General features: G+C 39.1%; 1 pseudogene across 1 annotated transcript in view; it reads left to right on the plus strand.

The window, feature by feature from the left end:
* Positions 1-14,578, plus strand: part of LOC308507631 (annexin A1-like) — a 29,684-nt pseudogene extending 15,106 nt beyond the window's left edge. Inside the window, exons 2-3 of the transcript in view lie at positions 3,277-3,415; positions 13,648-14,578. The product of the transcript in view is annotated as an annexin A1-like (transcript). The remainder of the gene's footprint in view (positions 1-3,276; positions 3,416-13,647) is intronic.
* The last annotated feature ends 1,835 nt before the right edge of the window (positions 14,579-16,413 follow it).

A 16,413-nucleotide genomic window follows, 5' to 3' on the forward strand; every position in this document is an offset into this window, starting at 1 on the left:
AATGAAATAATGTCTATACAATTTTTAACATCATGTCTGGTAAACACTATGTGTTGAGTAAATTATATATGCTATTATTATAAGTAGTCTTACCATTCCCCTAGATTATAAGGCCCACACCTTCCAATTCCAAATTTATCTGTGATGACTCCTTTCTTTTATCACTATCCCCACCCAATGGCCAATCAATAGCTCAATCATTTAAATGCCATGTTCCCAATCCTTCTCATCTCCTTTTCCAATGTCTCCTCTGAAATGCAACTCATTATGCCCTTCCTTCTCGGCTACAGAAGTGTTTTATAATCGCCTCTGGTATTCTTTCTTTTTTCTCCAATCCATTCCTTACTCTGCTGCCAGCTACAGCTCTGAACATAGCACTCCTTACAAAGATTTCCTATTGCAACCAGTTTTTTTCTTAACAGCTCATTACTTCCACATTTAAAATCTGCCCTCATGGATCTGTGATAGATTCAATTATTGGTCCCAATTCTTCATTCCTGTGTAATAGGCTTATCCATTCATACATTTGCCTTGTAACTTTGTTATGCCCTCCCACTGCAGGTGGAGTATACTTTCCTATTTCATGTGACTAGCTTTGGCGATGGAATGTGAGTAGATGTTGCAAGAGCAAAAGTCTTACATATATTTTTGGGTTGGCTTGGCTCTTTGGCTCTGGATCTGCCATTAGAAGAACATATCCTGGATTCCTGCTGACCCGTTAGCCTTTGCCCCAGAGTGAATACTCATGAAGATCTGAGCTCAACCCACAGCCTGGATCCAAGCCACCTGACACACAGAAGAATCAGGGCTACCCAGCCAGCCCAGTCGAGATCAGCCAAACCTGAGCTGACCTGTACACCCATGAGCATGAGCATAAATGATTGCTGATGTGTACAGTGACTTTTGGAGTCGTTTACTATACATTTCATAATTATGGTGATATCTGACTAGTACAGACCAACTACTTTTTTCGTCTAGTGAATATGCTATAGTCCAGCTAATTAAGACAACTTGATGGTTTTTGAATATATCCATGGCTTTTCTACTTTTGGTATCCTGCTCCTTCTTTCTGTCTTCAGATAAATATACACACAGCTAATAGGTATTGGCACTGGGCTAAACTATGGGTAATCTTTCTGTAATCCTCTTGACTCACAAGGCAGGCTTTCATGCCATTCATGATCTCAAGTTTTTTTAGTTTACCTTCTCATATGTGCATAATATGGTTGCATAACTGCAGAGACAGCCCTTGCATTTTGGTTAGACGTTAATGCTTATTAAGTGATTCTAAAACTCTGATTGGTACTTTATATATAATGTCTATCTGTGAAGCAGAGATTATTTCCCCCATTTTATAAAAGGTGAAGGTGAGACTCAGAAGTTATATAATGTGTTCCAAGTGTAAACAGTAGAGGTAGAGGTGGGGCTGAAATCCACTTTTGTTCTATCTCTCAGTACCATGCTTTTTGGCTATGCCATCTCAGCTTTTGCATCTTACAAAATTAATAGGTAATTGATCTATCAAACAGACAAAGGGCATGAACAATAGTGTGTTTTAAGTGTGAAGAATCTAGAAAGTATCACATCTTAGTGATTTTATCAAAGAAATACTGTTTACAAATTTAGATTCCAAACTTTAAATAGCACATGCCTCTATCTCTGGATGCCTGCTCTCAATATTGTCAGTGTTTGTTTGTTTAAGTTCTATAGAATTCAGAAGGAAACCACAGAACCACCCCAGGAGAGCAGGGAGTCTGACCCAAGGCCACAAAAGCCAAAAGTAGCAGGGTTGGAGTTGAAAGCTTGGCTTGACACTTTGTCTCCAACTCACACCCTGGCACCTTCAGGCTTTGTCTTTTTTTAACAGCAGAGTGCCAGCCTAGAATTTTTAAACTTTAACTCTGAATTTCTTGACTCCGTGTGTTTAAGATAGACTTTGCATGTTATTATTTTGAAGCAGCTGTTTGTCAGAACTGGAGAGGAGGGAGGGAAACAAAGAAGTTTAATGGGAGGTGCCTGTCTTAGAACTGAAGCTGCTGACCTGCCAAATTCAAGCCAAGTTTCTTTTGATTCTGACAAGCTGAGCAGATTTAGAATGGAGCTGAACGGCTTCCCTCTAAATCAGGGTTTCTCAACCTTAGCATTATTGACATGTGTCGCCAGATAATTCTTTGCTGTGGGGGCTTTTCTGTGCATGATGGAATATTTAGAAGCATCCTGATCTCTACCCATCAGAGGCCAGTAGTACCCCCTTACTCAGTTGTGACAATAAAACAGTCTATAGATATTGCCGAATGCCCCCGATGGGCAAAATCACCCAAGTTAAGAACCACTGTTCTAAATGAATAAATGAGACTGAGATAAGTGTAGCCTTTTAAAGCAAGAAAAAATTAAAGGGGTGGCAGAAGAACTTATCTAGAAAAATTACCCTAATAGCAATTAGATGAAATAATGGGAGAAATTTTGCTTTTTAAAAACATCTTACTCATCAGTATTATACACATTTTAGGAAGAAAAAGTCAGATGAAGAAGCCAACCCATGCACAAACTGGTAAGGCAATCTGTGTTGAGATAACCACTCAACTAACAATAAAGCCTACACTAAAACTTCTTTCTTTCATAGCAGGTGGGCATATTGTTGTAGAGACATGGGAGACTGAAGGCAAAAGATTCCTTCTTGATCTTGAGATTCCGTATCCTCAGAGCCAGAAAACATGAGAACGCTACAGTTTTTAAGCTACTACTACATCTTGACCTGCCCTCTTGCTCCAGGGGCTCTGCTTTGTGTCTCACTACATGAGGTAGGCATCAGTATTCTCATTTTATGGATGACGAGTCTGAGGCATAGACAGGTGTCACTTGCCCAATGAGAAGACCTAGGATTCCAGTAAGCTTCACAGAGCGATCATCATATTTGTTATCTTACCATGTATTGAACCCAGGGCGGGTTTCTTTTGATACCTCTGACTATAGCTGATTCCTGCAGGGCATTCAAGGTGACTTCATGAAGATTGTCTCCTCCCCACAGCCCACATCTCTTGCTGCAATAGAATGCAGACCTGTCTCAACCCAGCAGCCACTCCTGAGAGCAGCCACCAAAGTGTTAGATCAACCCTTCTCACCCTAGATTTTCTGAAAGGGAGTCAGACCGCAGTCCACGGGCGGCTTTCAACCTTTCAAGTCAAGCACTAGTCCTCTCTATCTCCTCCATCACCTAATTTAAGGCTCTCCAAGGGGTTCTTTGGAAGACTCCATCATGCTTTTGTGATTACACAGGAGCAACCTTCCTCCAACACTTGACCAAAACAGGACAGTGGAGAAGGGCACTGAAAATGACACCAGCTTTGTCTCCACAAAGCTCTTACCCAGTGTTGCATTCACACCATTCCAAGGAAGCCTCCTCACTGGACTTGAGGTGAAGATGGCGTTACTGCTTGTCCCCTTCCACCACCACCTCCCAACACACACACCCCTGGTGGGGAGGGCCCCACAGAGCTCACAGCAGAGCTTTCTTCAGTGGCAGCCACCTCCCCAAATCCTTCCAACTTCTTTCTCTTTTCTCTTGTTACATCCTTGAACCACCTAAGGGATTCAAATGCCATGGAATGAGTTTTCAAATTCATTTTTTGTAAAGCTGCATATCTGAAATCCATCCTATTAGTGCTGAGAAATTCTAAAGCAAAAAAGGGTGCAGACCTCCCCTACCTAATGCTGAGGCATTTGGGAAGTATAGGCAGACCTTACCCAGAGATATCTGTTGTGTGTGCACCACAGCTAAACTCTCAATGTTTTCTGAAGAATCCATAAATAATTAAAATTGTTCCCTTCAATACCTCTAATGGACTTATTCTAACACAAAATGCCCATTCTAACCTCTTAGCTAACTGTCAGCTAATAAGTTTACCCAAACATGCAAACAAGATTCCCTGTTTCTACATTTCTACAGGTTTTCCTTCCCCCTCTTCTCTCTAAAATCCTGCTTTTGCCTGTACTTTAACTCCATCATTTATTCAGTTTCCTCACGTGTGAAGTAACAATTTGTGTGCATAATAACCAATAGCAACAAATAGCATAGCCATGAAAAGTCTCAGAGTTATTCCTTGACAGTGTCTCAGTCAAACAAGAGGCAGGGGAAGTACCAGATACAATGTCCTGTTGCATTGTCTTAGTGGGCAGTTATGGCAGAGGCTACTACTTGTCCCTCAACATCCGTTTTCCTTTTCTTATATATTTTAGAAGGTCTGGTTTTTAGGTGGCATGTGGCACTTCTGTCCCTGGTAAGAGTCTTGAAATATCCCAGGGAAGGATTCAAATTTTCCTGGCCTTGGGTCATGTGTTCATCTGTGGATCCATTGACATGGCTGGAAAATAAGATGTTTAGGACAAATAGTTTCTATGAGAACCCTATAGTTAGCCTGGAGAAAAGAGCAGTTCTACAAAAGAAGAGGGTCTGTCCCTAGGAGAGACTGGCATTGGGCCAGTCTCTTTAATCTATAGATTAAAGAGTAAAAGTTTGCATCAGGGGCTTTTCGGATTTCTGAGGCTGATACTTCCTGTTTGGATCCCCAACCCTTCAATGTAAGGAGTTCAGGCTAACTGACAATTTGTATCTAAAGTAAGAAGCCTGAATGTTTTCTTTTATCTTGAATTTACTTTTCTTTCACACATGTGTTGCCCTGATAAAATCTATTTATTATCACTTTCTCTATTTTGCCCTATATCCTGCATAGTCTCTGTTATGTCTCTGTTGCAAATTGTATTCATACATTTGTGTAATTGTCTCGATTATGGAAATTTTTATTTTTATTTATTCCTTGTCTTTGCTTTACTTCAAATCTATAGATTCAATTATCAGGTCACACACACAAACACACACACAGCCAAAGCTTCAGCACAGTGTGGAAATCAAGTCAAGAAACAACTTTCAGAATAAGCAGACCCATCCAAAAAAGTGTGGGGTGGTGATGATGAAAGTGGAGTACATTTTTAACTTTCAGAATAGAGAATATATAGGAAATGACTGAAGAGGATAACTCAAGAAATAGGACTATTAGAATGTTATTTAATAATCTGAAGGGAAATGCCATGAAAGATACCCAAAACAGATGCATTTATTTGCTTCTGGAAGTTGGAAGTAATAAGAAAAAGAAGATGGCCTAGGGGGTTGGTAACTATCATAAGAAATCTTGTTGGTTGTTGTTAAATTATGTGCATGACAATTTGATAAACAATAAAAATAAAATAAAAGGTGCCCTAAAACTGAGATAATGGTCTAGGATTTGGGTCTCGCCATCTCTTGGGAGTTGGGTACACTGTGTCTGTCCTTTTGGTTTAATCCCTAGTTTTGATGGCACCTCCTGTGATTACTTCCTGAGAAAGAAGTATATGGGATATAAAAATTTTAAGAAATTGTATATCTAAAAATGTCTCTAATCAATACGGAAAATTAATTGTCAATACGGAAATTAATTGTCATGGTCATTGCATTCTAAATGGAAAATCATTTCCCTCAGAATCCCTCCATTGTCTTTTAGTTTTAACTGTTCTATTGAGAAGTCTGAAGGCATTCTGAATCTTGAGTCTTTGTAAGTAAACTTTTGTTTCCTGAAAGCGTTTTTGGTTTTCTCTTTGACCCCAGTGTTCTGAAATTACATAGCGTTGGTGAAAATGTATTTATTTGGTAATTTATTTTGGTGAACTTCAAAGAGACTTTTTAAAAAAAAAAATTCTGGAAAAGTTTTCTTAGCTATTTCATTGATATGTTTTGTCTTTCCAGAATTTCTTTCATTTGGATGTTTAGCCTTCTGCGTACCTATTGATTTGCAAATCTTTTCTCTCTTTTTTTCCATCTCTGGGTCTTTTTGCTCTACTTTTTGAGAAATTTCCTTAAAATTATTTTCCAGCCCTTCTACTGAGATGTTCAGTTTTGCTTTAAGATTTTTATTTTTTTCCAAGCTCACTCTTGTTATCTGCATCTTCTTTTTTTTAAACATTTTTATTTCATGAACACATTATGTTTTCTCTCAGAGAATATAAATCATAGTTGTTTTTTTTCTTTTTCTTTCTTTCTTTTTTTTTTTTTTAATTGTCATCTCCTTGCTTAGACTTCTGACTTTCATGTTTTGGTGTTCCCCAGATGTCAGATGGTCCTCACCAAATACGGTGCTCATATTTAAGAATCCAGCTTTCTTACGTTTAAGTCAGATAATACTTGTCTTTCTGTTTTCCAGCTTCCAAAATTTCATCACTACCAAGAAAGGAGAGATTCTTCGACAAGAGACTTCTGTCAATGAGAAGAGAGATAAATTTTCTTTCTGCCTCTTCTTGTTGATATATGCTATTTAGAGCAGAGGCAGAGCAGTGGTACGGCAGGAGGACAGTAAAGAAGGGGTATTCTTGGGCAGAACAATTCTGGTCCAGTCCCAGACTTACAAACCCCACTCAGCACAAGAGAAGCCCTGTCCTCAAACGTCCCATCTCTCCTTAGAAGACAGCTTGAGCCCCATCTATTGCAAGCCCCTGGGGGTATCTATCACTCCTTTCCTTTCCTTCTTCCTTCCTTCAGCAGCTTATCAAAGCAACCCTCTCATCCACTTGCAAGTCTTTCTCTGAAAGCAGTTTTGGAAAATAGTATTTCCTCTATCTCGTTACCTTTCCAGAGACTTGAGTGTCTTTTAAATGTAGATAACCAGATGACCCTGTCTTTTTTTCTGCCTCAGTCTCCTGCTCTGTAACATGGGAATAATACTGCCTCGTTCACAGCCCCACTGGGAGCAGGAAGTTAAATGCGGTCAATCGGAAAGCCACTGGTCAGAGTCGGCCACTTCATGGGCAGCTCTGCCTCAGGCAGCTCTGCAAACGAGAAACACAATGGAAACACCTTCTCCTGGGGCCTCCTTTACCAGGGGCCTATGGTGAGGGTTTGCACTTTTTCCCAGCAGGGCTACAGTGTTCGCAGAAGTGAAAGTAATTTTAAACCCCTTGAGATCAAAACATAAGGTGAAAAACACCCAATAACTAAATTCTCACCTCCACAAATATTGCAAGTAAAACCAAAGGGGAGAGAGAAGATATTAACCTCTCTAGACCAAGGACGTGAGGGCAACAGGGTAAGCAAGCAGCAATTCTCTACACAAACCCAGGGAAGGTGTGAGACACGGTGGAGTCTGCTGCTTCCTTCAGACCCAGGGAATGTCTGCTTGACACCTCTCTTTCTGCCTCCCCACACCCCACTTCCTTCTATTTTTATAACTTAGAAAGGAACAGGAAGGGGTATTTTTTTTTTTTAATGTTTTTCAGCACTCAGGGTCGGCCTGTGCTCTAGAAGTTGATAAGGTCGTGAGGTTGCTACAGAAAATGATTCTTACCTGGAGCAAGCAATCACTTCAGGTTCTCCAAGTTGTCAAAGGAAAGGCTGGCTAACCAGGTTGGGGGACATTTGTCATCTCCTCTCCCTGGCACAGAGAGCTCTAGTTCACATGCATATGGTTTTCAACCCAAAGTTAACAAACAAGACTCTAAGACTCTATAACTTATCAGAAAAAGAAGGTTGCAGCAGAGCTCAGGTTTGAGAGAGTGACCCCTAAGCCAAACTGCCAGATCCATCCAGGTCTCCTGGAAGCAGCTTCATGGGGACACATTGATTAGGCAGGGACAAACTGATGGCTGAGGCGGCTGAGACCACAGTCATTGCTCAGTGGTCCTAAAATGTACATAATTTGGAATGGAACTTCCTATGCAAATAGAAAATAGAAAAAATGTACATGGCTGACAAATTAAATATATGCCCCATCTGGGTAGCTCCTGAGTTTTTTTTTCTTTCTTTTTCTAGTAGCCACTTCTAACCAATTCTCTATTTTCTGTTCCCCCATTTAGCTTCTAGTCCTATTTTTCTCCTTTTCTTTTCATCAGGTTTGTCCTCTAGGTAGGTTTGCCATGTTCAGAAAATAAAACACAGTTAAATTTAAATTTCAGATAAACAATGAATGTTTCGTATAAATACATCTCATGTAATATTTGCACATATTTATAGCAAAAGGTTATTTGTTATTTTTCTGAAATTCCATGGGACAAGCCCTCTAAAATATTATTCATTGTTTGTCTGAAATTCAAATTCAAATGGGAGTTCATAGTTGATCTGGAAATGCTACCCTCTAGATCTTTTTTCCTCTCGTCTTCTGAACATTTTCTAGAGAAAGGCTTTCTTTAAATCAAGGGGAGAAATAAAGGAGTACAGGCAAGTTAGTTCCCATACTATGACCTTCTACGATGAATTCATATTGAACCGAACAGCTAGAATGGTTTCAGTTTGCAGTTTAAAAATGGTAGGGTGAGTACACTTGTTTTAAGTTTGCCTCTTCTCCCAGGAAACAACCTTATAATGGACACTCACCGTTTTCTGCACAGATGTGCAGAGCTGTGAAACTAGATGCCTAAATCAGCAGTGTCAAATTCCTAGCACATGGGTTATTGAACAGACAGAGGTTTCATTTTTTGAGATTGTTCTTTTAAACTGGGAGAACTTCAATTCAGTGAACAAGTATTTCTTGAGTAAATGTTAAGTATGTCAGTCCTGAGCCAGATGCTTCTCTGGTTACAAACCTTTAAGGATGTGTCTCCCACTTTCACCACATTCTAATTCATCGGAGGGAGGGGGGGGAGCACACATAAAAAGTAGCTAAGCTTTAGAGCAGTGTGTTGGTTACATGAGCACTATATGTTTACAATGCTACATATTATGGAGGAGTTCCTATAATAGTTGAGGTATTTTTCCCCCTTTGAAAAGTTTTTAAAAGTTCACAGATTTAAATAACCAATAACTGTGCCTCAACTGCTTTGGAAATTAGCAGATCTTAACCTTTTGCATTTTTGCCTTATGTAGAGAGAATGTCACACATTCCCCCCTCCTCCACATCTTATCTCTGAAATTGGGTGCCTTGAAAAATTAATGGCATATTGTGGCAACTTTCTTCCTGGGTGATACATAAAATAATAGTGAGTTTTATTATCAATGACCTCTGATATTTGATACAGCAGCATTTTTTTTACTATTAAAATAACATTACAGATAAATCGAAAGAAATTTCTTCTCCCCTACCCCTCATCTTCACCCTTGCCAGTCTCATTATTTCTTCACTCCCCAGAGGCAAAAACTATTATAACTTTGGTGTATATCTTTCAAGTTGTGATTACATATATGCATGCATTTGTTTATTTTTTTTATTTATTTTTTTTTAAAGGTTCTGCATTTGTTGTTTATTTTTATTTTATTTTTTTTGTTGAGAGCCCACTGGCCCATGTGGGAATCGAACCCGCAGCCTTCGAAGTTAGGAGCACGGAGCTCTAACCGCTTGCGCCACCGGGCCGGCCCTGTTTATTTTCTTAATATGTAGTATTGGTCTCTGTGCTATTGTTCTACATATATCATTTTGCATCTACCTTTTCACTTACAATTATATTTTTTAATTGACCCATGATTTATATAGAGGTATTTACTTTATCTCATATATAATATTCCATTGTATGAATATACCATAATTAATTTATCCATTCCCCTACTGATGGACATTTAGGTTGATTCCAATTCATTTTTTCAGCTTTATATTATTATAAGCAAGAATTCTCTAATATTTAGAATTTAATTTAATACTCTGAATTTAGGAGTGGATAATTAGGTTGTATTGTATCTACATTTTCAATTTTTATTGTTTCTTTAATTTCGTTAAATTTGTATTTAGTGGTGCTTTTAGTGTTATGGGTGAAATCTGGATTTGTTATTGTGTGAAGATTTTTTTTTTCTTCCTCAAAGGAAACCCCTTTCTGCTTTGCCTTTCACCCACTTCTTTATCAGAAATCATAATACGACAGTGATAAAGTCACTCTCTGTCACCTTTGAAACTTTTGTGATGGTTTGTGGGCTACGGGTCAACAGAACCACCTACACTACCTAAATCACCACTTATTTCCAAAGACTTTCTGTGCTTGGAAGGCCACAAAAGGCCCTTTCAGACTCATTTGTCTAGAGTTGGAGAAATGAAACAACATCAGTGTGAATTTTAAAGACATGGCAGAATGTGTCAAGGGCCTGAGTGGGCATCCCCATTTGTTTCAATAATGCCACATCTAGGAATTTACTGTAAGAAAGTAATTATGTGCACAGAAATGAAGTGACAAGATATTAACTGCAGCTAAGTGTATATATAACAGTAGAAAGTAAGGAACATCATCAGGATTTTACAATAGAAGTAACCTGATTTGCTAAGTAAATCAGAGTGGGTTTCTATGAAAACAAAATTCTTCCCAGAAAGTACACATAACATGCTGTTAAAAGAAAAAAAAGTGAGGTGAAATATAGTTTAAAGAGTATAGCTTGTTTTAAAAATACATTCATGGAAACATATCTGGAAGGACATAACCAAGGCATTAACAGTGGTTATCTCTTGGATGTGGAATTATGGGTGGATTCTTGTTTCTTCTGTCATCTATCTTTCTAATTTTTATACAATGAACACATTATTTTTGCAACAAAAATAATTACAAAGAAATGTGCCTGGGTTTTGTTTACTTGGGTCATGATTTTGCGTTAAGAATAAACATTGGGAGATGAGTAAGAGAATTGAGGAGTAAGACAAGATGGGGGAATAAGTTTAATATAACACTTATCTGGGAACAATTTTGAAATTTTTGGGTGCATTTTCTTTACCCTTGTTCTCCAACTTAAAAGCACAAATATCTAGAGATCTGCAGTGAATAATCCAGTTTTCTTTTTGTTTTTAAAAGACTTCTGCTATTACTTCTTCACTGTCTATGGAGAATTTATGCTTCCAGTGAAGACCTATGAGGTGGATTTGATAGCCTTCCTTGATAATAAATTTAAGAAAGGTATTTAATGACTCTTCAATTTTAATTTACTTTGGAGGAGACCAAAATCTCCTGTTAAATAACATCCTCTTTGCAGCTTCAACATCTCTTCTTTCAACCTTCACTGTAAGGGGGAAAAACTACATGGTCGATGCAAAAAGCTTTATTTATTATGAGCTTCTTATCAACTTCAAAATGTCCAACTTACGTTGCACATAAAGTGAAGATGGTTGCATGGGATGTGTTCCTTAACAGCTGAAGATACTCAAATTTAAATAAATCTACAATTACTAGTATAGCAAACTAACCATTGCTATTAAAAATAATAAAATGCTGTCTGGTTTATGGGACATGGAAAAACTGGCAAAAGTACCCATTGATGATGGCACTTAAAACTGATTCAGTATTTATGGAAAGAGTCCTAACAATACGTAAGCATGATCAAAAAGAGTTTTCACTCTCCAAAGAAAGAAAAAGAGGATCTGTACAAAAATTATCAAAAGACCATTTGTTTACTATCCTTTCATGATGTAACTTCAGAGTAACTGCACTACAAAATAGAGTTCAAGACTCCTTCCAGCTTTGAGTTACTGAATCTAGGATCCATAAAATTACAGAATTTTAGAAATAGAAAAAACCCGAAAAATATAATCAGATGGCCATAAATAATTTAAAAGATTTACCTATGATCTCCCAGGTAGTAACTAAAGAGGCCAGGTTTACAGTTGATGGTTCTGTAATTATGAATTATGCATCTTTCACACAAAACCCAAGCACTCAGTAATGACCCAGGGTGCTTGGAATTTCTGACCCAGGAAGACCCAGGAATACCTCCAGGGTCAGAAGTGAGTTGTTGGTTGAGGCAGAGTCTTGTTGAAAGGATCTTAGGAGCTCGTTCAATTCCCCCATTTTAAAGAGGAGAAAATGAGGGGCAGAGAGATGAAATGATCTGACTCAAAGTCAGTGGACTTGCCTTAATTACTTCCTGGATGAAGTAATGGGAGACCAGTGTGGGAAATGGGTCAGCAATGTGAATCATGCCTGACTCTCTGGGTTAGATATTTGGATGAAAGTTTAAGAGACACAGAAGCAAGTGTTGGTTAAGCGAGTACACCACGGGTGGTGCTGCTCCCTCTGCATTCCAGACAGACAATAGCTCTGGAAGTGGTGTGAATGGCACCCCACCCCCACAATTATCCTCAAAGAGATGTTAATTTCACAGTCAAACTGAGGACCATTTAAATTCAGGCAGTGTCAGAAAACAAGCATTTATTTGGAACTAAAGAACAATTTGTCTCTTTTCTTTTGCGTTGCCTGCCCCATTAATTGTCCCAGAATAAAAAACATCTTCAAACAGACTTTCCCTGCTCCTAGAATGTGCTGCATCTCAGTCTAGGCAAACAGGACCTTTAAAGAGAAGAAAAGGTACTTCTACATCCTTTGGTGAAGACAGCAGGGAGAATGGATAATTGCCTCCAAAGAGGGCCATGTCAGGAAATAAAGCTAAAGCAGTAAACACTGTTCTTCAGAGTATCCTCTTTTATTACTGACATGATGACAGTCTTCCAGAGTCCATTATATTTATTAATGTGGACACTTTTCCTCTCAAATCACTGATTTTGTGTATGACCATATGGCCATAGTTTTTAAATGTTAACTTTACCTTTCTTTTCTTCATCTCATGGTTTCTCAATTGGGGGCACTGTTGACATTTTGGACTGGATAATTCTTTGGTGGTGGCAGAGGGTCCTGTGTATTATAGGACATTTAGCAGCATTCCCGGCTTCTACCCACTAGATGCCAGTAGCACATTCCTCCCCCATGCTCCCCATTTATGACAACTAAAAATATCTCTAGAGAGTACCAAGTGTTCCTGATTGAGGTCTAGCCCCGACAAGCAAGTCACCAAAAAGTGGTGCCATTCTAAGCCCAAAGGCACCCAAAGCCTTTCCCAGAGTTGGGCCCAGGTCCCTGGGTTTTGACTTCCTGAACTTCTTGGTACAAGTCTACTGGACCATCTACCATATTGAAATGAAAGTTAAATACCAAGAATGTTGGGTTACTTAGGAAATCACAAGATATGAACCAATTTAATTCTTCATCCCACTTTATCTTGAGTACTCCCTTCATCTGTATTTCATTAGCACCAATCTATGTTTTCTATACCTAAATACATTACTGCTTTGCAAAGCAGTCTGTATAATAGTAACACCCACCATGAACTCTACTCTGTGTCAGGCTCTGCATCATGTACTTTATGGTGTCATAGCAACCCAGAGAGTTAGGTATGTTGTCCTTATATTACAAGAATGTAAGTTCCATGAAGGCAGGTACCGTATGTTTAGTTAACCAATGGACCCCCAAGGCTTTGCCCAGTGGCCAGCATATAATTGTGCAGAGCACACTGCCCAGTAAATATTCTGTAAACTGAATCAATGATTGAATCCATTTTATTGATGATCTTTGATTTTTCTCTTTCATAACCCAAACCCAAATTTTCAGCAAATCCTGTTTTCTCTCCTTTTTAAATATATCCAGAATACATTTATTTCTCACTATCTTTATCACTACCACCTGATCCAGGCCAGTGTGATCTCTCACCTGGGTAATTGCTATAGTCTCTGAAACAGTCTCCATGCTTTTGCCCTCATCCTACTATGATCTGTTACCAACCCAGCAACCAGGGGATCCTTCAAGAAGATACAGAGTGTGAAATGATTAGAACAGAATCTCTCTTTAGTTCCTGGGAAGAAGGTGGAAAGAAAGCAACTTCTTTAAAAATGGCAGTGGTATCAGAATCCCTCAAGCAGACAGACCTGGTTTATTGAACAAGAAGAGCAGGATACACTACAACTGTGAAAGTATACAAAGGTGGTCCCGTTCAGCCCCTATCTTAGCTTCAATCCATCCTTGGAGGTTGCTGCCTTGCATAAAGCAATAACTAAGAGAAACAATGCACAGCATCCACAGATCAAAGCAGCATAACTCCAGGAAAATGTAAAGCTGCTGGATGAAGCTCTGAAGAAAGCCCTTATAGGTCACCTGGAGGAAGTTGTTTTGACTTTATTAAAAACTCCAGTCTAGTTGGATTCTGAAGAACTCTGTGCTGCCATGAAGGCCCTTGGACTGATGAAGACACTCTGAATGAAATTTTGGCATCAAGCACTAACAGAGTCTGCAGAGAAGAACTGAAGTGTGATCTGGCTAAAGACATCACCTCAGACACATCTGGAGTTATCAGAAGGCTTTTCTTTCTTTTGTTAAGGGTGACTGGTCTGAGGATCTTGGCATAAAGGAGAACTTTGCTGACTCAGAGGCCAGGGCATTGTATGAAGCAGGAGAAAGGAGAAAAGGGACAGATGTGAATGTGTTCAGTACTATTCCTACGACCAGAAGCTATCCCTGTCTTTGCAGAGTGTTTCAGAAGTACACGTCCAATCACCATGACAGTAACGAAGTTCTGGAGCTGGAGATGAAAGGTGACGTTGAGAAAGCTTTACAACGACTGTGAAGTGTGCCACAAACAAACCAGGGGTGCTGGAACTCAGCATAGGACATCTGTCAAAATTATGGTTTCCCCTTCTGAAAGCGACATGAATGATGCCAAAGCATGCTATCAGAAGTTGTGTGGTATCGCTCTCTGCCAAGCCATCCTGAATGAAAACAAAGAAAGGAGTTTATGAAAAAAATTCTGGTGGCTCTCTGTGGAAGACAGTGAACTTTCCTTTGATGATCTCAAGCTTTTGGATCAGAAGATTTTTTAAATCATATCTTTTCATTCCATATTATAGACTTAACTAGGAAAGTTTCTTCAGCAGGATTAGTCTAGCTAACTGTTTTCTGAAAACTATAGCCTATAAATCATTTTTATATCACCACTCTGTATAATACAGATACATTTTTAAATAATATATTTACCCCAACTATAAAACACCCAAAACAGGTTTTTCTAGTAATATTACCTGAGAAAGATGTTTATGTAATAGAAAATAAAATGAATTTACAGGGAAAAAGCTTAAAAAGAGAAGATTCAGGTGATTCCATTCAAAATCTTCCAGTGGCTTCCCATCTCACTCAGAGCAAAAAACAACGTTCTTTCAGTAGCCTACAAAGTTCTAGAGTATGTAGCCTCTGTTACTTCTCTGATTTCATTTCCTCTACTCCCCCCTCAACCCCACTTGCTCTGTTTCTTCTACGCTTGCCTTCTCACTAGTTTTAGAACACGCCAAGCACAGCCCCGCCTCAGGGCCTTTGCACTTGCTGTTCCCTTTGTCAGGAATACCCTTCCCACAGTCTCCACATAAACTCCTCCTTCCTTAAATCTTTACTCAAGTGTCATTTGCCCCATGAGGTCTTCTCTGGCTGTTCTATTTAAAGCTGTAATCCTCCCAAACCCCTGTACTGCTCCCCTTTTGCATTTATTACCTTCTGATAAAGCAGAATGTAAGCTCCAGAAAGAAAGGGACTTTTGTCTGTTTTGTTTGCTATGAAATTCCCAGAGTTTAGTATTGGCATATAGTAAATACTCCAACAAACTTTAATTATTGAATGAATGAATGAATAAATGATGATGTTAACTGGCAGAGTGAGGATACAGGTCTAGTCTCCAGCCTCAAACTCCTATTCTTCCAGTGGTTCTCAAACTTGGCTGTGCAGAAGAATCACCTGGGGGTGGGGTCTGCCTGCTAAAACGCACATTCCTGGGCCTCATGCTGGACCTAAGGAGTCAAAATACGGGGAAGGGAATCTGGGAAACTGTACTTTAAAAAGCTTCTGAGAAAGTCCTATGCAGCTAGTCTGGGGGCTCAGCAGACCTGTAAATGGGAACTTAAGATGTGATCTGGGAACCGCCTGCACCGGAAACACCTGGATGAAAGTCTGGGATCTGAAGCCAGCCTTTTGGGCTGTGAATCCTGACTCTACTGCCTACTATTCTGGTAACTGCTTGCTTTTTGTCCTTTTCTCTTATTTTCTTGTCAGAAACTCCTTGAGAAAAGGACCTCAATATCTAACTGCGTTGAATGTCCTCACACTAGAATCCCATGTCTGCAATTTTCTAACTATATGACTTTAGTCAATTACTTGCCTGTTTTAAAAACCAATTTTCTAGTCTGTAAATTGGGGATAATACTAGTCCCTGTCTCATTGAATCACTGTAAAGATTCAATGGATGTAGGTTATGAAATTAGCAGAAAAGCACCTGGCATATAGCCAACATTCAATAAATGTTGATAATTATTATTATCAATACCACAATTTTCTAGGCTTCAGCCCAGACCTATTAATCAATCTCTGCCTGTCAGGCCCTGGAACATTTAAAACAAGCATTCTGTGTGATTCTGACGCACACAGAGGTTTGGACAGCCCTGCCTCAGGGCTGCCCCTTAAGAACAGGAATCAGCTCTGCTGATCATAAGATCAGGAATCCGTCTTCCTCAGCCTAAAAACCACATGCTCAGTAGATGCTGAGTGGAAGCAGTAGTCTTCTGACCCCTTGAGAAACACAAAAAACTCCTGGCCTGGCTAGAAACGAAGCATACAAGTTTGGAGTGG

This window comes from Rhinolophus hipposideros, assembly GCF_964194185.1.
Source record: "Rhinolophus hipposideros genome assembly, chromosome: 14".
Classification (NCBI taxonomy): Eukaryota; Metazoa; Chordata; class Mammalia; order Chiroptera; family Rhinolophidae; genus Rhinolophus; species Rhinolophus hipposideros.